Source organism: Apodemus sylvaticus, chromosome 9 (assembly GCF_947179515.1).
Source record: "Apodemus sylvaticus chromosome 9, mApoSyl1.1, whole genome shotgun sequence".
Lineage (NCBI taxonomy): Eukaryota > Metazoa > Chordata > Mammalia > Rodentia > Muridae > Apodemus > Apodemus sylvaticus.
In genome coordinates this window covers 31,065,090-31,087,953 of record NC_067480.1, presented here as the reverse complement: position 1 = coordinate 31,087,953, position 22,864 = coordinate 31,065,090, and the positions used below count along the sequence as shown (strand labels likewise).

At 40.1% G+C, this 22,864-nt stretch overlaps 1 protein-coding gene across 1 annotated transcript in view; it reads left to right on the top strand.

Annotated features, from left to right (window-relative positions):
* Rhbdd1 (rhomboid domain containing 1) overlaps positions 1–22,864 on the top strand; it is a 1,230,872-nt gene that overhangs the window by 990,096 nt on the left and 217,912 nt on the right. The window lies entirely within an intron of this gene.

Genomic DNA, 22,864 nt, shown 5'->3' with positions numbered 1-22,864 from the left:
AACAATACAATCCTAGAGGATTCAGTCATAAACAACTTCCTTCCTTCTTTCTTTCCTTCCTGGCTTTCTTCACTTTTTCTCTCCTTCTTTCCTTCTTTTAACAATTGTGAATATCAATGAACCATAGTAATAAAGACACGTGCCCTGTGACATAGATATGCCCTAACCTTTAGTGACACTGGAATACTCACTGGATCCTTTCTTAAAAGATGTTCCTTTGCAGGTCATGCTCACAGCTTTAAATCTGAGTTGCTTTATCTTTATGGCTTTGTAGGAAACACAAGAGATTTGATGGCTGTGGTTTTGTGACAGTGTGTGTGTGTGTGTGTGTGTGTACACGTACACGTGCACCCTAGTCAGGTGTTTGGGAAATAATTCAGAAATTAAATTAGAAAATGATTGACTCCTTCAATAAATCTGAGACATCAAAGGTCACTTTCACATCAATGACACCTGCAGTCATCCTCTTGTAGAAGAAGAAGAAGCTGTGAGCATCTGGACCAGAAACAATGTGCAGCATAAGGCCCAGTTGATCTGCTCCATGAGCACTTAGTAACAAGTAAGAACTGTTACTGTCCTGTCCCATTCCTCATTTGGATGTTTCAGTACATCTGAGGATGACCAGTAAGTATGCATACCAAAGACTAACCAAGATAGATACTACCCCTTTGCTTCAGACACATTGTCATTAGTAATAGACTGAATTCAACCTCAATGTGTAGAGAGGTGACTCACATTTTGATGTCAGACTAAGGGGTGCTCAATCAAGTCAGCAAAGTGAAAAATTGCCCTAAAGCAGAAAAGCAAGTGTGCAAGCAATCAGTCTGGATCTCCTAACTGGTTTCCTTTAATTAGGGCTCTAGCCTCCCATGGAGGTTGGGAGGCCTGAAGTCCACCTTCAGGCACTGGTTGTATGTGGGGATCACATATTCTTTGGATGGCCTTCAGTGTTTCAAGCCAGACACTTTCTGGGAGACTAGCACCATCCTAGGGAGGCAACCTTGAGCTGTTAGAGATCATGTGAGCTTTTTATTCTGTCACAGGCCAAGGTCAAGACCTTACTGAGACAAGGCCTCAGACCAGCTGACCAGAGTATGGTAAGGGAGAGAATCACTTCCCTAATTGTGAGCATCCATGAATCATAGTAATAAAGAGAATGGGGATACATGTGGAGAAAGCTTATGTGCCTGAATCATTATTGATCTTTTTTTCAATCACCCCAGGCAACGTAGATCTATAAATATGACCATAAGAAATTGCCAACATTTGACCGTTTCTGACCCACAGAAAGCAGCAATTTCATGAACTGTAACTTAATATGATCTGCCTTGCATTAAAATACTCCGGGGAATCAACAGACAGAAATCAATCCAGCTACTGGATGGGTCTGTCAGCAAGGGATTGGAGGTGGCCCGCACGGTTTCATTTTCTTTCATTCTGCTTTTAATGAAGAAGAGTCCAACAACATCCAGTGTGATAAATATTCCTTTGTTTCTGCAGGTGTGTCTGAATGTTTTGTTTTGTTTTATTCAAGACAGGGTTTCTCTGTGTAGTCTTGGCTGTCCTGGAACTCACTCTGTAGACCAAGCTGGACTCGAACCCAGAGACCTGCCTGTTTCTGCCTCCTCAATGTTGGCATTAAAGGCATGTGTCACAACCATCTGGCTCTGAGAATGAATTTTTAACTTCCATTTTGGATCCTTCATCATCATAAAAAGGTACATCCACGGAGCTTAGAAATGGTTGTTTTAGGGACTCTGGAAATGGTTGGTTTAGGGACTGTGGACCTAGCTCAGTAGGTTAAAAGTGCTCGGAGTGCTAGCAAGAGGACCTGAGTTTAGATTCCCAGGACCCACATAAAAAGCCAGCTATGTCCCATGCTTACCTGACATCCTCGAACTATGGGTGAAAACAGGTAGCAGCCCAAGCTCACTGAGCAGCCAATTTAGTCAATTCAGGTGCTCTGGGTTCAGGAAGAGACTTGGTTTCAAAAGATATAATTGATAATAATGGTAACAGACATGCATGGTCAGCCTCTAGCCTACACACACACACACACACACACACACACATGCGCGCGTGCGGGCGCAGGTGCCTGTGTGTGTGTGTGTGTGTGTGTTCATGTTCACACCTACACTGTGCTATGGTTTTCAAATCTCGGCGGAAGCCATGCAGCAGTGGTGCACATCTTTAATCCCAGCCCTTGGGAGGCAGAGACAGGCAGATCTGACTTCAAAGCCAGCCTGAAGTGATTGAAAAAATGATCACATATAATGAATATGTCAATTTGGGAAGTCATAGTTCCCTTATGTATCTGTCTGTACATATGGACCTAAATCATTCTCCATTACTAACATCTGAACAATTTACTATTTGAAAACCAAAATGTGATATGAGTAGTTTAAGTATCAGCAGCTCTAAACTTCCTTTATTTATTTCTGATCTTGCCTTTTAATTAAAATTTAAATGTATGCACTGAGCAAATGCCTTAACTGCTGTATCAAGCCAGTTAGGATCAGAGAATAGATTGGGTGATGTCATCACCTGTTGACCTCTTCAAAGGACTGTAATCTCTAATAAAATAGAAAAAAGACAGGGGTTTCAGAAATGGCTCAGTGGCTGAGAGCAAGTTCAGTTCCCAGCACCCACATCAGGAAGCTCTCAAGCTCCTATAACTACCCTTTATGGGATCTAATACCCCTGGCCTTCGAGGGCATCTGCACTCATGGCACTCCCCACACATACATATAATTAAATATAAAATAAATCCTTTTTCTCATGTTTATTTTCTCATGGAGAAAAATAAACAAATAAGCTCACTTGTCTAGGCTCCAGTTACTAAGCCATTTACTATGTTGTTTTTGTTTTCAACACAGTAGTGGCAATGGAGATTATGTTGGTTTGCCCACTCTACTGTAACAACACAGCACAGTGTTGTTACATATATATATATATTTAAACAAAACATATATTAACTCTCCCAAAGTTTTGGAGGCCAGGAATAAGATGTAAAGATGTTGGAGTCCCTGCCTTCTCACTCCACCCTTCCATTTCATGGAAGAATAGGAGGGAAGGAGAGAAATTTAAAAAGGAGGGAAAGACAGAGAAGTAAAGAGAAACCAAAAAGAAGATGAAATAAACAGAGGCATTTCAGTATCTCTTTGTATATTTGTAAGGCCACTAATCTCAGCGAGAAAACCCAAACCTCACAACTTCATGGGAACCTACTGGTTTCCCAGGCAACTTTCTGCAAACATTCCATGGGTGGAGCTGGGATCTAAACACAGTTTGGGAGGGTGAACACAATTCAGTCCCAAGTGTCAGTTAATCAAATAAAGTCATAAACATCTGAACCCATCACAGAAAGCAGATCTCTAGATTCTTTTGCTTTCAGGTCATGTGCTGGGGTGGGGATGGGGGTGGGGGGTCACAGGGTGTGGGGGATGGCATGACAAGGAGAGTAGACGAAAACCCAGAGTCTTTCCTTTGCTAGGTATATTAGTCAAGATTCTTCACAGGAATAAAACTGATACAATGAATTGATGCTAAAAGAGAATTATTAGACTGACTTACTTGCTTACGTTGGCAATTTCTATCTCATGCCCCAGAGCCCCAGAACCTGGTATGCTCAGTCTATAAGATTATGTCTCCATAGTCTCAATCTGATGCCACGGGCCTGAAAGATTCTTGAAGAGCTATTGGTCTTCAGTCCGTGTTTGAAGTCCAAAGAAGTTAATTCTAATGTCAGTAGAAGAATCATCATCATAATTGTAATCACCATAGCAGCAGCAGCAGCAGCAACAACAACATAGTAGATGAATTCATTAACAAAGAGGGAAAGCCAGCTAAGCAAAGGTAGTTTGCCTTCTTCATGTCCTTTTATCTGGACTGCAACCAGAGCATTCCACCTACATTAAGGGTGGGTTCCCCCCACATCAATTAAGTCAACGAAGACAATCTCCCACAGACAGACTCACTCCCAGGTAATTCCAGGCCCTGTCAAATTGACAATTAACAGCTGACCATCAAGGTAGGCAGTCATTCATTCTACCATTGGTACATACCAGCCTTGGATACCTTAATTGAACAGATGAGAAATTAGAGAAACGGGGCATTATAGCCCAGCTACTTTCATTTAACAAATGACAAAATGCAGAAACGGGAGCTGTAGAGATAGAGAGATATGGCTTCGCAGTTAGAAGCTCTGACTGCTCTTGCAAGGGACAGGAGTTTAGCACCCAGCACTGATCCTGCAGCTTACAACTCTCTGTTTCCAATGACCTCTTCTGGCCCCAAGGTCCCAGGAACACAAATAGTGCATATGCATGTAGACAATCACTCATATACAAAAAATAAAAGTAAACCCATCTTTTTAAGAGACAGGAATAGATGTCATTTTTCTTTCTTTGTTATGTGTGTGTCTTAGCCAGGGTTTCTATTCCTGCACAAACATCATGACCAAAAAAGCAAGTTGGAGAGGAAAGGGTTTATTCAGCTTTTATGTCCATATTGCTGCTGTTCACCAAAGGAAGTCAAGACTGGAACTCAAACAGGCCAGGAAGCAGGAGCTGATGCAGAGGCCATGGAGGGATGCTACTTACTGGCTTGCTTCCCCTGGCTAGCTCAGCTTGCTTTCTTATAGAAGTCAAGATTACCAGTCCAGGGATGGCACCACCCAAAAGGGGTCCTCTTGATCACTTATTGAGAAAATGCCTTACAGCTGGATCTCATGAAGGCATTTCCTCACCTGAAGCTCCTTTCTTTATGATAACTCCAGCTTATGTCAAGTTGGCACACAAAATCAGCCAGTACAGTGCCAATCTGTGTGTGTGTGTGTGTGTGTGTTGTGTGTGTGTGTGTGTGTGTGTGTGTGTGTGTGCTTTCTTCTAGGCAGGCTTCTCAATAGCCTGGACCTTATGAATAGACTAGACTGGCTGGTCTGTGAGCCTCGAGGATCCTCTTCAGCAAGGGTATTCCACATACTCAACCCCCATGCCCTGCTTGATTTCTAAATGTGAGTTCTAAATATCAAACACAGGTCCTTGTGCCTACAAATCAAGGAATTTAGCAACTGAGCTTCCTCCCCAGCCCCAGGGTAAACGCTTTAAAATCAAATCAGGTGAGAGTTGTTCTGAACTACCTTGATGCCTTCACCAACAAAAGTCTACCTCGTCTTGTTCAAGCATTTCTATTTCCTTCCTTCCTTACTCTGCTGTCTCAGAAGCCTTTATTTGAATAGCAGTTTGTCTCAGCTTGCTGAAAATACCCTTTCTGCACTGTTGGTATTTTGTTTTTGTTTTTGTTTTTTTCTTTTTGGTTTCATTGTTACTCTGAGCCCTAATTTTTGTGGTGAGACCAGGAAAGGCTGGTGTGCTGGTAGTAAACACAATTGTTTGAGGCTGGTGTGGCATTATGCAAACCTAGCTGTGAGGCTGCAGCTCTGATTACTCCTGCAGTCCCATCCCTTAATCACACACTCTTCTGGAATTTATTTGTGCCCATGCAGAATCTGGGTATTAAATGCTTTGAGTTGCTATTCTTAGAGAGCCTCTATTTTTAGCAACAAACTGTCTCTCTGAGGTACATACAGCTGCTCATTCACACTAAAGCCTTTTCCACAAAGCTCGCATTCTCCTTCCTTCTTTTTAAGGCCCAAAAGGCCTCTGAGGAAAAACAAACAACAGGGGTTATATTTAGTTTTCTATTCCACTATCATGAAGCTCTAAATCTAGAGGAAGTTATAAATATACTACAAGGAAACCGCTTTTCTCTCTCTCTCTTTTTTTCCAATAGTATTGTAACTCCACACAGAACTGTGGCAAAAAAAGAAAAAAAAGGTAAAAAGAAAAAAAAAGGAGAGAGAGAGAGAGAATAGAAAGCTGCTCACATTAAAGAAGTCACATGGATTAGACCTTTGGGAGACACTGTCTATATGAGGAACCAATAGCACTAAGAAATGCTTAAGATGGATCAAAAGCTTTTTAATATTCACAGGAAGTGGAAGGAATGTCAAAAATAGCAAAGACCACAAGCTGAATGACTATTGTGTTGTATGTTTACTCTTTGAGAATGTTCACTGAAGCAAGCGCCTTTAAAAGCTAAGGGATACCTTTCCCACATCCCACAAACCGTGAGGCGCATTCCTGGCAAAGCTGCCGGATCGACCTTTGCCTGTTATCTCAAGTGCTTCCTCTTTTACTAACACGGAAGCCAAGAGAGTGTTCTGTGTGCTTGGAACTCCCAGCCCATTAAAAACCCAGTACCCGCTGCCAGCTTGATGCCCTGAGACCAATTTTCTCTCCCTCCTGACCAACTGTAACTCAGTTTCAAACCTCTCTGCCTGGAGCTCCAGTAAAGCATCCAACCCTTCTCAAAAGGATGCAAAGGGTCTTGGCCTGTTGGTCTGTACCTGCTTCCCGAGTTAGCTTGAGGAGTATTACAGCGGAGCAGGAGTGCTCTGCTAGGTGGACAGCTTTTTGTGGGTCTCCAAGCTTCTTCTGTTTGCACCTGAGGGGAGTGGACACACACCTTAAGGGGTTGAGTACCTTCTACACTTCCGTTTTGCCATCTGAAAAATTTGTCCGAAACAAATAGTATAAGTCATTTATGTAAATACCCTAGCCTCATTCCTTTTGTGGGTTTTTTTTTGTTTGTTTTTTTTTATCTTTTTTAATTGATTATCTTCTCAATAAAATGGTAAAAAAGGTTTTACCATTGCCAATGGTAAAACCTTTCCCAATTTTCCCCTTCCCAAAAGCCCCCCTCTCCAATGATTCCCTACCCCTCCTCCCACCCCCTGCCTCCATGTATATGCCCCTCTACCCTACACATTCCCACCTCATCCCCCAACTCTCCCCCCTGTCCGTTTCCCTTTGTTGGGGCCTCTATTGAGCCTTTACCTAACCAAAGACCACTCCTTCCACTGATGCCCAACAAGGCATTCCTCTGCCACATTTTTGGCTGGAACTGTGTGTGCCCCTTGGTTGATGGTTCAGTCCCTGGGAGTCTTAGGATGTCTGGGTATCCGAAGTCATTGTTCTTCCCATGGGGCTATAAAACACTTCAGCTCCTCTGGACCACCCTACAGATCCTCTGTTGGGGACCCCAAGCTCAGTCCAATAGTTGGTTGCTAGTTTCTGCCTCTGTTTTTGTATGGCTCTGGCAGGGCCCCTCTGGAGACAGCCATGGCATGCTCCTTTTGGTACACCCCAGCCTCATTCCTATCGGTGGGAACAGCAGCTCCATGAATAAACTTATTATTCACCAGACTGAATTCCCCTGTCAAGGCTCGTCATGAACTCTGACATCTTCCTTTTTTTCTTTCCACTTCCCTCACTCATTGGTCTCTACCTTCTCCATCCTATAAATTATTCTTCTTCTCTTTGTTCCACTCAGAAATCAAAACATAATAATTCTGAGTGCTGTCGGTGAGGTCCCCAACAGACAAAGGAAACCATCCACTTTGAAATGAAAACTCCACAGTAAAATATATAAAACTAGAGAAGTAGTATCAACATCTTTCAGAATAAACCCAGAATACTCAAAATATCCTCTTTGGAATGCTACTCCCAAAGTTTCTTTGGATTTCTAAACTTAACCTGAGTATTATTTTGTGTAGCCAACATTTAAAATCACAATAAAAACAGGAGAACAGGTCTCAGCTAATTAATATTTCTGGGTTTAATGGCGGTTTTTATTAGATAATATTCCACAGAAACCATTTTTAAAATCTTGACAACAAATGTACCATTCTGAAGCTCCACAGTGGGCAAAACAGACTATTAAGGATGAGCCTTGGAAAGCAACCAATTGGAAAGGTGTTTTCATAAGGGAGCCTGCTTGGAATTCCAAATAAGTTATGTGGTCCCATGCCCTGGCAGCAAGTTAGGACATTCTTAATCTTCATTGCTCTCTCTCTCTCTCTCTCTCTCTCTCTCTCTCTCTCTCTCTCTCTCTCTGTGTGTGTGTGTGTGTGTGTGTGTGTGTATCTGTGTCTATGTCTGTGTGTGTCTCTCTGTCCCATCTTCCCCACCCACTCTGCTCAAGATATAGATTAGAAAATAACTCTCCAACACAGCACTAGTAAACAAACGCAGCATCCAGAAAGGATCTATAATAGAACAGTGGCTATCTTGTCAAGACAATACCATTTTTCATCAGAAAAAGTATTTGGGCCGGGTAGTGGCGGCAGCGGTGGCAGCAGCGCAGGCCTGTAATCCCAGCACTCTGGGAGGTAGAGGCAGGCAGATTTCTGAGTTGGAGGCCAACCTGGTCTACAGAGTGAGTTCCAGGACAGCTAGGGCTATACAGAGAAACCCTGTCTCAGGAAAACGAAATCCAAAAGTATTTGGCCCAACAATAATAATCAGTCTTTCTCCAGGAACACTTACAGCTTTCATTTTTCTCTTTTCTTTCCATTCCTTTCATTGTCATTCTTCTATTCTTTCTATCCTTTTACACAAGGACCCTGTTTTTCAAGAACAAGCCTTATTTTTATAACTGGCATTGCTGTATCATGAGAAATCAGTGGAACTTCTTGAAGCCTTTAAAACCCCACTGACTGGTGTTCACCATAACCAGTGTTCCTGTGGAGGCATCTTCATTTCACAACATGACTCCTCCCTCGGCATCCCAGTGTGAGCTCATGAAAGCCAATGCCCTGCTCTTCTGACTTAGTAGTAGCCTTGTTGCTTGGGGAAGATGGAAAGGTACAAAGTCTTGCACAATTCTGTAGGCAAGGAGCAGGGAGGGAGGCAACCTTTGTTCTAACCCACGTAACAGCAAACACATTGGGCAAGACCCACAATCTAGTTATTACATTCTCCCTAAATGCAGTAGGGATTAAACATAGACAAGGTTGTGTCCCAGGGCTGGGGATGAAGCTTCCCCAGTTTCCTGTGTGGCACTTGTAAAAATGTCTCTTGACATTTCCAAGAACTTCAGCCCTGGACCACTTGCTCAGGAAATGGAAGCAGATAGTAAAACTGTGTCCCTTGACACAGTCTCGATACCAAGCACCTCAGTTCAAGCACGTGAAATATCCTCCCAACCTCGCCATGCCTCCTCATAATTATTTGGATGCCAGTTTCGACCTTCTCAAATACATCTATTAAAATTCCATTCTGACAAGTATTTAATAAATACACATTTGCAGTGGGTTGGTCTGACACTGCTTATATTTTAAAGCTAAATACTGGTTCCTCAAGATGTGGTTGCCCAAGGCAAGCAGATCCTCACGTACTCAGGAGATGCCACGTGAACCTTCTCCCCAATTTAACTGGTCAATAAAAGGACCTGTAATTGGGCAGTGGAGGGAGAAAGGTCAGACTGGAGGATCTGAGAAGGGGTTGCAGGAAGAGGAGAGGGGGAGGGGAAGGAGAAGAGGAGGGGAGGGAGGGGGAAGGAGAGAGAGGGAGAGGGGGAGGAAGAGAGGGAAGAAGGAGGAGGAAGAAGCCATCATGGACCATAACCTCGTGGTCAGGAGAAACATCAAGTAACAAAGGGCTTTATAGCTGGGGACTAAATTAGTATAGCCCTAGGTCTGCCCGATCTAGGCTTATGGCTTATAAATAAGATATTTGGATTGTGAGTCTTTTTTATGGGCTTATTAGGATTGAAAATTCCTGCTACACATACTGAGCTGCCTTCCTCCTAACTTTGTCTTCCTCTTTAACAATAATTGTCTTAATGTTAAGAAAATCAAAACACGTTCCTTTAATTCTTTTAGAGCCCTTAGGGAAAACACTGTCTATCTCTGGACGTTCAAGTCCGCTTCACAAAAAATCAGTCAAATCCGACGTCCCACCACTAGATGCTGGGAAGGCCGTTGGCCTCTTCTTTCTCATTCTTCTTGCTCCCATTCCCTGCCCACACTACAGTTTGGAAGTGGATGAATGAATTCACAAGCATTCCGGTTTGCACTTTCACACACTGTTAAAAGGCAGGAGAATCAGATTTCACAGCACTACCAAGGAGCTGGCAAGGACTTCAAAGGGATTTTGAAGTACCTATTACTTTATTAAGCAAGGGTAATAATGATCTACAAAGCACCAGCTACTCATGTTTTCCTGTTTGTCTGCATTTCCTTACAAATACCGCAGTCTCAATTTTCCTGCTTAAATACCAGTTTGTACGCTGCCTTTAAAATTATAGATGAGACAGCCGGTCACCAACAAAGAGCAGAAGCCACAGCTACAGTGGGCCAAAATATCTGCTGTAGAATAATTTGTCTCTTCTCACTGTGCCTGTGGCTGTGTGTATTTTATTCTTCTATCTCCTTCATTTCCACCTTCGGCATATTTCCACCAACATTGTGAAACCCAATGTTAGCCCATTATGAGTGGCGTGTTCCTATAACAATCTAACAAGCATTTCCGTGTGCAGTTACAGTTGCTTCACTACTTGCTAACTGCAGTACAAACACTTTATTTTAAATTTAAGAACTGTGTAACAGACTTAGAGACAGGTCTGTATCATGGAAAGCAGCAATGACAAATTATAGATTAATTGTAAATTTGGAGAAATGAATTATATTCCCTGGTCCATTAGCTACTCTGCTGCCTTAGGAATTAACTTTAAGGCTGCTGAAGTAGGAAGCTCCATTATGCCTTGTAGACTGTAAGAGTAGTGGATGGTAAGTGCCAAGGTGACAACTGAACTGCCATTCCTGAAACTTAAGTATGTCACTTTTAACAAGGCCCTTTCTAGCCAAGTGATCCCTTGTACTTAAGACATATTTGTTGGCAGCTAGTGAGACAGCATCACTTCTCTCATCTCTGACAATATGCACTGGTTACAGGCTTGGAGGTGGATAACATTTGAATTTCACAGTAACAATGCCTGCCTTTCTAAATAATGGATACATTTGAATTTTATCCAAAAGAAATCTTCATGTTTCTATCATGAAAACATGCTTCATAGATTCTAAAGGCAAAATCTATTATTGTTCTTCCCATCCATATGTAAAAAGGAAAACCCTCAGGAGTTAGACTCTTTCTCCCACTCTAAAATAAAAGTGACAGCTTGAGAACAGTCCGAAGTCAAGGGAGCAAAGGCAAAGTTCAGAGATCTGTAGGTGTAGATGATCATCTGATCACTGAGGACTCAAAGTCTACTTGAGAATGGTTGGGTGTGGTAGATCACACTGGCAAAAGAGAAGTGGGCACTGAATGTCCCCAAATTAGTCTCATGACAGAGGCACAAGTTGGTCACTTTGATTAAAGCCAAAGTCAAAGTTAAATGCCTCCTTTGACCATGACAGTAAAGCTCATACAATAGTGTCTAGCAAAACTCTAACTGCACTTAATCAGAAACTGGTGTCAAGAACCTGTGCTTGTCCCCACCGTGTGCTGTGCTGCTCTTAAATCATATAAAACTGTTCTCGTTGTCAGAGCTCACCCAAATCCAAAGGTGGAAATTCTAACACAAACAGAAGCACAAAAAGCATTTTCTGGGAGGAAGAATTCGGAAAAATGGGGAGGAGTCCATGGTGCTGTTGTCAGGAGGGACTTTTGAAGGAACAACCCTGGTGGCTTCTTAAAATAATTCTCTATCCAAATGAACAAAGCAAGCCCAGGAGGCAAACTTGCATGAACGTGTTGGAGAGTGAAACAAAGCCCAGGGAATTTTGCCCTTTAGAAACCAAGCTCTATTATGAAAATAAATTTCATGGACTTGTGATGTTAAATCCGATTATCAGTCTTCCCACTCATACATTTCAAAAATATCTTTAAACCCCCTATTGGAAGATACCTTCGCCTGGCGGTGGTGGCGCATGCCTTTAATCTCAGCACTTGGGAAGCAGAGGCAGGCAGATTTCTGAGTGCAAGGCCAGCCTGGTCTACAGAGTGAGTTCCAGAACAGCAAGGGCTGCATAGAGAAACCCTGTCTCAACCAAACCAAAACAAAACTAAACAAACAAACAAACAAAAAAAAACATAAGATACCTTCATCTAAGTGCATGAAACATCTTGAAATTTCTAGCCTATCCATTTTAGATGGCGTACTTCACTTGAATCCCATGGGCTGTCTGGCATGGTCAGTCCCTTTATTAGTTCAACCCAACCTCAGACTATTATTGGCTTTTCTCAACATACCACATATATTTTCCTATGACAAGAAATGTCAAATACAAAGTCATGCCAGCTTCTGAAGATAACTCTAAAATGGTTATCTCGAAATGGCTGGGTGGCAGATAGTACAATTGGAGTTGGTACATAGCTTTACAAGAGACTTCTAATGTGAACCTCCAAAGTCTATTTCATTCTGTAGTCAATGTCTCCCCTAGCACCATAGTTTTGTACATCAGTAGCATCCCTTCAATGTAGCTTCCACAACCATAATCCCTGCCCCATAGGCTTAAAAAAAAAAAAAATCTGTCTCTTGAATCCCAGATCAATCCTACATTTTGGAGGCAATCTTTCCTGATCAAGCAGCCTAATTTTATTAGATCCTTTACCAAAGTTGCTTAGCCACTAGTTACAGAGTAATGTTTGCATACTCCTCATAAATATCCTGAAACCCTAACCCACTATTTGATCCTATTAAGTAGGGCTTTCATGAAAGTGATTAATGTCCTCATTAAAGAGACATGGAGGAACTTTCTTACCTCCCCTTTCCACATTGTGAGACAAGAAGCTCATAATGTGCAAACCCAAAGAGGGCTTGGATCAGAACTCTGCCACACTGACACTTGAACTTCCAGCCTTGTCCCACGAACATTAATTTTCTATTGTTTAGAAACCACTTAATTGCTCACATGCACAAGTCATAGATACATCCTCAATTTTGTGCAAATAATAAAACTTCTCCTTGCTTCTAGCCAAGGCATTATCTACTGAACCCCCTCCTCTCTGGTGGCCACTGTTCTAGAGGCTGACAACACACTAGATAAGAATGTGGCTTAAATTTCTGGTAGGAGTGAGAGAATAATATTAGTTGCTACTAACAGTAACAAATAAAATAAAAGTCCATATATATATAATATACATATATATTCATAATTATATGCATATGTTTGTATGTATGTATATAGGCTGTGACAAGAACTAGAGAGAAAGAAATAAAACATGGAAGAGGATTAGGGGATAGATCCAGGTAGAAGGTACCATTTAAAACAAAAATGATCACTAAAGATGCCAAGTAGGAAAGAAATGCTCAAGGGAAAAAGGATGCCAAGCCATGGAAACCAGGGAGAATCTAAGAGGCTAATGGAATAAGGTCTGAAAAGGCCCTCCCAAAAATCTTTGGCATTTCAGTGTTAAACCTAATATTCCCTTTCTGGAGCCCTCAAGGTGGTTCCATTGCCCTCTGCACTTACATACACCAAAGTATGAACCACATTGAAACACGATCACTTTTTCATGTCTTCCTCAAGACAAAGAGAATTATTTGAAGCAGGAATTACCTCCTCTATCAATAGATACCTCAGAGCATTTAACAAATCCCTGGCTGATAGTGAGAAGTCAATAAGTGTTTGCTGAATATTGAATTCCTCTTCATTCGGCTAAATAATTTATCTCATCTAAATTCAGAACATGGTTTATACTAATTTGAGTCAAATGATGTGTGTGTAGCGATACATAATTCCTAAAATATAAACACTTGGCAAAGTTCCTTTGAAATAAAGAATCAAATGCCTTATTAAAGGTTACAACAGCAGACCCCCATTGCCTCTTTTGGCACTTCTGTCTGGGTTGTAGAGAACTCACCAAATATGGATTTGAAACTGGGTAGCAGTTTCCATAAGGGAGGAACAGTCAGTACTAGCTGAGATGGCACACATTCCTGGATAAAAATTTTCAACCAGCACACACCATGCTAATTTGGCTCTGGAGTTATTAGCCAAGTTAGAAGGGTAGAACTCAAGCCATATCCATGCTCAGAGACAGTGAGATTGCTCCACGATCTCCTTGAGTAACCGTGGTGTAGAGGTGGAACGTTCCTGCTTGTTTTAAGTTACAGGAGGGAATGTGGAGAATGTCAGTTTCTTCCAACACTGATCTAGGACTTCTATCTCTGAGCATAGTAGAGGTTTCTTTTTCTCTTATCTTCTCTCCCTTTTAACGATTAGAGCCCCAATCCAAAGAAGCCCCAATCAGCTTTTATTCCGAATGGCTAGAGAAAAGGCAACTAACCACTGGAGATCCTAAAAGTATATTAATTCCCCTGTTGTTGAGATTACAAAGGATCATAAGCAAATTTCTTAGAAACCATAAAATCTGTTATAATTACATTCCATACAGAATACCAAGACCACTTATGTACTATCACTCAAAACCTAATGGTTTTTTCAGTTTTTCTAAGTGCTTAGGGAACCAAGTATGGCTTGAGAGTCATTCCACATGCTCCATGATCAGGAGTTGTATGGTAAAAGGAGACAAGCTTGCTATTAATATACTACCATTGCCATTTAACAGTTGTTGCTGTTAATGGTAATCCTTGTCAATCCCCAGAGGAATAAGACGCCTATCAAAAGCTGTTATAGAGACACTCCTCTAGCCCTGCTCTTTCTCTCCCACTGCTGACCCATTTGACGCATCTTGTTCCATTCTGTGGAATGGCATGTCTTTGTTGAATCAGATGTAGTGACACAAGCCTGGAATCCCACAGATTAGGAGGTATGGGCAAAAGGATCAAAAATTCAAAGAGATCCATGACTACTTAGAAGAACTACATGCTGGAGTTTTATTTCTGTTGCTATGCTAAAACATGCTGAGTAAAAGCAACTTTGAGAGAGAAAGAGATTATTTGTCTTACACTTTTAGATCACAGGCCACTAAGGGAAGTTAAAGTAGGAACTTAAAGGCAAGACTACTTGGTATTCTACACACAGTCTACTTCCCAACAAAGAACTTACTTCACAGCCAAAGAATCAGATCAAAACCAGAGAAAATGGTACTTTCTAGCTGACACGACCATGTGCACAGGCAGTAGTACCACCTATAATGGTTGATTTACCTACATTCATCAACAGTCAAGACAATCCCACAGACATGGTTACAGGTCAACCTGATGTAAGCAATTCATAAACTGGGGTTCTTTTCTCAAATGACTTTTGGTTATGGCAAGTTGACATTTAAAATTGACCAACACAGAGAACTTATCACCCCAAAATAAAAAAATGTATTTGTTGGCTAAATGAATAAACCATATTAATGGGTTGTCAACATGGAAAGCCATTGATTTAACTGCTCCTTATAAACTTTGATTAATAAGCTATCTTGGTTAAGATATTTTGGCAAAGCAATTTGCTTGTTTTACTAGCTGGTTATCAGTGATCTGAGCATAGAAATAATTTTCTTCTGTAATCTCTACCTAGTCTTCTTAAAGCTGAACACATAGGTGAAATAATTTATATCAAAGACCATAAAACATTGGCAAAAACCATAAAACATTATTTGACTGGACAGTTATAGTTTCAAGAAATCAGCATTTACAGTAAGTGATTTAAATGTACTGAAAAATGTTCATAGCAGTAAAATTTATATTATATATATTATTAAATCCATTACTAAAGACTGAGTAAATCAATTAAAATACATTCTAAAACAAATACATATTTTACTATTGCCCAGAGTATGTATTCTCTGTGTTGTCCAAGTTGTACTAACTTCCTAGAAAGTAGAAAAAGAGATGTCTCTATTATATGAGCTTATATATTTTTTAAAATGCTGACAGTTTTCAGTCATTTAATATGAACAAATAAAAAGTTTTCTAAAGGATTAAATTATATACCCTATTTTGTGTAGCTACAGAAGAATGATTAAAAGACAAATTTTAATAGAAATCATCTACATGTGGAAATTGAGTCATTTTTCTTATATCACTATATTTTAAAGTTACATTTAATAATTAATAAACTATTTTTTTTAAAAAAAGTGTGCATGGGAGTGTGCCACAACATAAAGGTAAATGGTCTGAGAACAACTTGTAGTATCTGAATAGTGTAAATATAACTTTTATTCATCAGAGATAATTGTCATCTTAGGGGCTTATTGCTGAATAAGCTCACCTTTTCTCCTTCTTTCTGAAATCTGGCTGGTTCAGCTCAGCTGTTCTGGCTCAAAACTCCTTTCTGAGCTGACTGATTCAAACTGGCTTCTCTCAGCTTCTGACTGAATTGTTCTTCTTGGCTTCATACTTTGACAATTTGTTCTAATTTTCTGGCTCCTTTTCATTCTCTGGTTCATTCTGTCTTCCCCTCTGTCTAATTTGTTCTCTCTGAAACCTGTCTCTGTAAAACTCCCCCACACACTAAAATTACCTTCTCTCTCTCTCTCTCTCTCTCTCTCTCTCTCTCTCTCTCTCTCTCTCTCTCTCTCCTGCTCTCTAAAGTAGCCTTTATCTCCTGTCAGTTCTTGTGTGAGTTGGCCATATCCGATCTCTGACTCATTCTGTCAAATTTTTCTCTGATTAGTCACTTTGTCTGCCTTTCAATTAAACATCACTTTAAAACATGGCTGCTTCCTTCTACAAAATAACTTTACTTCCATTGTTTGGGATGAAAGGTGTGTACTAAGTGCATGTCTGTCTTCCAGCAAGAGGAATTAAGGTGTGTCATTCCAGTAGGATTACAGAGACCTAGAAAGACTTTGGATGTGATCCCTTGCCAGAGTAGCCTTGTTGCTGGATTAAAACTCCTTGACAGAATGGTTCTCTTCATTTTGTGGATGAGTTCACATTGTAGAGAACTCAAGTTGTCAGGCTCAGTGGGAACACCACTTTCCTGCTGAGCCATCTCATAGGTCTCTTATCAAGCAATCTTTATACCAAGAAAGCAACTAACAAAGTAAATAGGACAGCTGCTGCAAGAACACTTGACTATTCTGAATATTTGTACTCTGTTCCTTTAAAAGTATGGGCTTTTCAGGCTATATATCCCCTTTCAGCATTGCTTTATCCAGCAGCTAAGCAAAACCTGTCATAACTGGTTGCTGCTCATTGTCAAGTATGTTGAGGGATGATAAGTAAATGAACTGATGGTAAATATAAACTGTGTTTTGAGATATTACATATTTTAACAACCACAAGAATATTTACATAATGTTACTTGCATACAAAATAGTTTGAGTATTTGTAAACAAAACACATATGTATGTATACACAGGATAATTGTATGATTACATGATAGCTGGATAATGAATAATTTCTACTTTTGCTGTCAATACTGTCAGTGTTTAAACTTAATATTCTATTATTAATTTTTAACCAAATCCATACTTAAATTCTAGAAAAATAATACCTTTTCAGGTCAAGTATCCTGATTTTTGTTTGAGAATCAAGTAAGTGTGTGTGTGTGTGTGTGTGTGTGTGTGTGTTAATATATAAGTAGTCATTAAGTAATCTGAATATAGAGTCTTACTTTTAAAAGCTGAAATGGATTACCAAATGAACAGTTACATCTAATTACTCTGTTGTTGTTTGCCTATATATGTATATATTTTAAACATGTACATAAAAAAACTAACCTAAGGAAGAGGAATGTAATTTAAAATAATAGCACTCAAAAAAACGAGCACACAAAATAATAGAGGTTTGTGGATGAAACATAAAAGCACCTTTGCTAGTAGGTTTCAGGGAGAAGATGCAGGGTAGAGAAAAAGTTGGGTATCATTTCTTTGAGATATTTAGAACTGATAAATCAATAGTTTGGAGAGAAAAATAAATCTCAGATGCTTTATCAATATATAAGGCAGATTATGTTCAACGGTGTTTGTCTAACAGGAGCATCAGCTTTCGGGGCAAGGTTGATGCCTATAGGTAAGCCAAGGCTGGCATGCCACTCCTTACTGCAGTCAGGATCACTGCTCCCACAGTTGTCCAGTGCGTAGTTACAACCTTCTGCTGCCCTCTCAATGAAGGGCCCCACAGAAAGGGGCCATTCTGGAAGGACAGGAATGGAATAGGAACCACTGTTTCAAGCTAGCTCCAAACTGAAGACTTAAAGGAAACCAAACTCATTCAGCCTCAAGGACCAATGAGTTTACTATCTTGTGAGCAAGCCAGACTTAGAAAAACACTGTGGGGTCAGAAGGTCTGCAGAGCAGGTGCCATGAGGACCTCCATTCAAAGGAGAAAGCTGGCAGGAGAAAGACTGCCATCCCCTAGAAGTACAGGTTCCACTCTCTGAACAGCTCGACCTGCACCATGCAAGGAACTGAATACAAGATGAACATGTAGATTGTTTTCCATGGCTGTGTTCATTTATTGTAGTGACAAATGCCCATTTTTCCTGTGGACTCATAGAAATTGCTTTGTTCTATCGCTTAATACATTACCAGTACCTATTAAAACATACTTCCTATGAGAAACAGACACGAAGATAGAAACAAAAGACACCTCAAATCTCACATATACTAATCATTAATGCTCTGTTTTGTGTCTTGCCAGCTAGCTGTTACTCTTGTAACAATGCATAACATTTTTTTTAGGTTGGAGATCATTATGAAAGCTGTTTTAGAACTTACTTCTTCAGTGGGAGATAACATAGCCATCTGGTGATGTTGCTAGAAAATTTAAAACATGTGTGTGTTGTTTTTTGCTTGTTTGTTTGTTTGTTTACTTTCAGACAAGATCTCTGGAGGAGGCTTATTGACCATGCAGATGATGGTTGGCTAACTCTCTCTCTGAAATCTGTGATTGTTGCTTTATACAACACCAGAGACTTTGTAGATATAATAAAATAAAGAGTGTTGAGGCTGGGAGATTGTCTAGGTGGAACCTAAGTGGAATCACAAATACCCTTGTAAAGAGAGTAGGGGTGTTGACTGCAGAGATATGACATGAAGACCTGGGTGAGGTATAATGTGCTGGTTTTGAAAAAGAAGGGGTGTCCAAGTGCTGGAGAACACAGAAAAGAGGATCTCCCCTAGAAAACTAAAGGGAACATGGCTTGTTTTGGCACTCTGATATAGGGTAGTGACCTTCAGAACTGTTAAGTAAGTGTACATTGCTTTAAACCATTAAGTTTGTCTTAGCAGCTACATCAAACCAAGATATATTTATGCTCATACTTATTTATGAAAATCAAAGGCTTATTTCATAATTGGTATCTGGCAAAGTACATTGTGAACAAAGTGTGGCCACAATTGGCCAATCAAATGCCACTGTTACAGCATTGGCTCGGAAGTAGGCGTCATCACAAGACAGATGTCACTAGGACCCTTGAATCTCAGTGCTTAGAAGTGCTTCTCTTTGGTGAGAAGCAGTAATGAGTTCTGTACCAGACTGCACAGCCTTATGCCATCTCTTGCCTGCCTTACCACCTCAGGTAATTGTGGAAAGGCAAACAGATAGTGCTGTCCACAGAAGAAGGGCAATGTGTAAAACTCTGCATTCATTCTCAATAAGAGGGCAGGAAACGCAAATCAAGAACCATTTAGCCATTGGGACTCTATTTCTATTGGAGGGGGATAGTGTTCAAACTCACTTTGAGTTAGAGCATATCGAAAATTGTTCAAGATGTTTGATAAATATCTCAGGCACTTTGGGCTTTTCTTGGAAGACTGACTGGTAGAAAATAGACTGGTTTTAGAAATAGTCAAACCCATCTTGACAATTTACACTGCCCTTGGTGATTAGTGTATGCAAATCAAACCTTACCTGCACTGTCAAAATATTTAGACATTAGTATGTAATGTATAGCTTGGAAATAGTTCTGCCTTTTTAGACTATATATGTGATAAAAACATCTTTTTGTGAATAAAATGTGTAGAATGTTTGCCCTTTAAATTCTAAATCGGAGAAGCTATTTTTAAAGGGAGGATTTCAAGAGAGCAAGCAGAATAAGGCCAGCTGCTACAGTACCTGCCATATTTTATAATAGTTGATGTTTTATGCTATTTAACCAAATGTTTAACCAGGGATCACTCTTAGTTTAAAGCTCTTCATTAAATTCTAAGTAGAAATACGTGTCTCCTTTGTTGACTCTTTCATGGAGCCTTAATGAATCATATAAAGTTTTTAGAGATGACTAAGATATGCTTTTGTCTGTAAACATCTCCCAGAATAAACTGGCAATAGCTCTGGAGCTCAAAACACACGACAGAAAGTGCTGATTGCAGCCTGTTAAAAGAATGAATGAATTCAGTCCACAGGTGTCACAGGTGCGAAAGAACTTAACCACCGAGTATTTCCTGCAATCCTCAACCTGTGAAGAAAATAGGTTTGCAGTCCATCAAACTGTTGAATTGGTGAGATTCATGTTGCAAAGGCTTCCTTCCTCTCCCTCCTTCATCTCTGAGGAAGTGTTTGACTTGCTGCAAGGTGGAGTAGAGAAAGACTCCGTCTGTACAAAGAATTCTGGCCCCAAAGCTTGGAGATCCAGGTGGGTCTGTGAGTTTGCTCAAGGCTTCCTTTCCTGATTGCTTAACATCTTGCCCTCCTCTCTGTAGAGCATCATTGTCTTGCCTTTCTCTTGATTGTTCTAAATTGACTGCCAGAAGTCACAGGACACAAGGACCTGCTGAAGAGGTCTGCCAAAGTGATCCACAGTATCCAATTCGAGACCACAAGCAAACCACTTATTTTCCTAAACCCCTGCTGGACCTTCATGAAATGAGGACTCAGATGCTTCTACTCAGACCCATCTATTGCCTTTCTGCTGCACAAATTGCTGTTTCTGGCCTCAGCAAAACCAAAGGAGAAGGGAAGTAACTAGGTGTGAAGGTCCTACTTGCTTGCAGCTGCTGGAGCACAGTGGTGGTCTCTAGGGCTGAGAAGAGTTTCCCAACTGGTTCTTTTTCTCATCCATGCTTCTGCGATGAGGAATCCTTAAGACCTATTTGGTGGCACAAGATGAGGTTTCAAGAGGGGACCCTCCTGTATCAGGTAGCTTCTGTTCTAGAAGGACCTTATCCAGGTTTGCTTCGATCTGCATATGGCGCTTGGCTGACTTCTGAGGGAAACACAGTCCTCTAAGGGATATTAGATATAGCAAGCATACAGGGGAAAAATAGCCCCACAAGTCCAACCTATGGAGAAGTAAGGAAGTCCAGTAAGGCTTCCCACAACATCCTCCTGATAGGTCATCCTGTAACTCCTATCTCGTATTTAATGGGCAGTTTCATACATGCAGGCAAAACACCCATAAATATAAACAAATCTAAAGTGGCGTGAGTATTTATTATATCACAATACCACATTAAAATGTTTAGCTCAGCAATTTAGACTTAACTAATTGTTGATGGAGAGGGGAGACATTTTCTTCAGTGTGTGGGCACTGATAAGGTGTCCATGCTCCAATAAACAGACTCTCACCTATGTTCCAGTAAAGAACCCTAATGAAACTCATGTACAAACACACACACACACACACACACACACACACACACACACATGGGGGTGGGGAGTTTGGAAGAAGAGGATTAATGAGAAAACAAAAAGAGATATTGGGGTATATGAATATGATAGAAATACATTATGTGCATGTATGAAAATGATGAGACCCATTATTATGTGTAATTCATTATGCAAATAAGTTAGATTTTTAAAGGTTAGAATAAAGGCCCCCAACTTGACATTATGTTGTATAAGTAAATCAATTATACTCTTATAACAAAGTTGTGATAAAAGAATATCTATACCACCAGAGGAAAAAATGCTGTGTGCACTTTAAAATAACTATTAAGATATTTATTTTCATACACACTACACATCATCCTTAGGTATTACAAGAGATTGTTATTAGGGAATAAATTATTGACGTACTATTTTTACCTAAAAACAATATAATCATTATTTCTTCTTAAAGTCATTTGAGCTATTGTAATTCTTAATAATAATTTCTTTAAGGAAAAAGTTTTCATAATAACACATTAGTCTTATTTATGGGTGGAATATATATAAAGCACCAATTATGAAAACTATTTTTACTTAAAGTTACTTTTGTTAAAGTTTAGGTGCTTAACAAGAAGACATAATCTTATAAAGCATTCTGATCCTTTCTTTGTGTAGGCATGCGTTTCATGTGTGCATGTGAGTTTGTATGTGTACATGTGTGCATAATGTACATATATATCACATATATATGTACGTGTGTGTGTGTGTGTGTGTGTGTGTGTGTGTGTGTGTAGGGATGGGCGTGAGTCAAGAGTTGATATTCTTCTATTTCTTTCTGCCTTATATGAGACTCATAAAAATCTTTTCCAGCTGAGACTACTCTCAATTTCTATAAGCCTCTCAATTAATGACTGTGGGATGTTTGTAGTATAAATAACTCCTTTGCCTTGGTGTCCTAACACATAGCTATATTGTGTCTACACACAATATCTTCCCTCAGGGGAAAATATCTATGTGTGCTCCATCTTCAATGCCACCATGTTCTAGTGCCTGCTGAACATTTTCAGGACTCCTATGAATACCAAGTCCACAAATGCTAAAATCCCTTCTACAGAGTAGCATAATACTTATACATACTCTCCTCATGTTCTTCCCATAATCTAAGTAACCACCAGGTTACTCATAATACCTAATTCAGTGTAAAAATCAGGTAGCCAAATAGTTACCACATTGTGTATTTAAGAAATGTATGATCATCTTGGGGACAGAAGCATCCCTCCCTGCCATGACTATATAGTACATGAATAAGATATAAACCAAACAATGCTCAAAGATGTGCTGAGAAAGACTGAGGGATTACACACAGTCAGATGCCACAGCAGGGTGCGCTCACACACGACTTCACGTGGCTTCAACATAGTGCTTGCCATGTGGCAAATTCAAATTTTTCCTTCTGTTCTAGACCCTGTTTGTCTTGTTTTCTTTTATTGGGAATAGATGTTTTTCATACACTATATTCTGATTTTGCTTACCTGCCCTCTAATCCTCCCAACTTCTACGCCTATCCAGATCCACATCTTTTTTG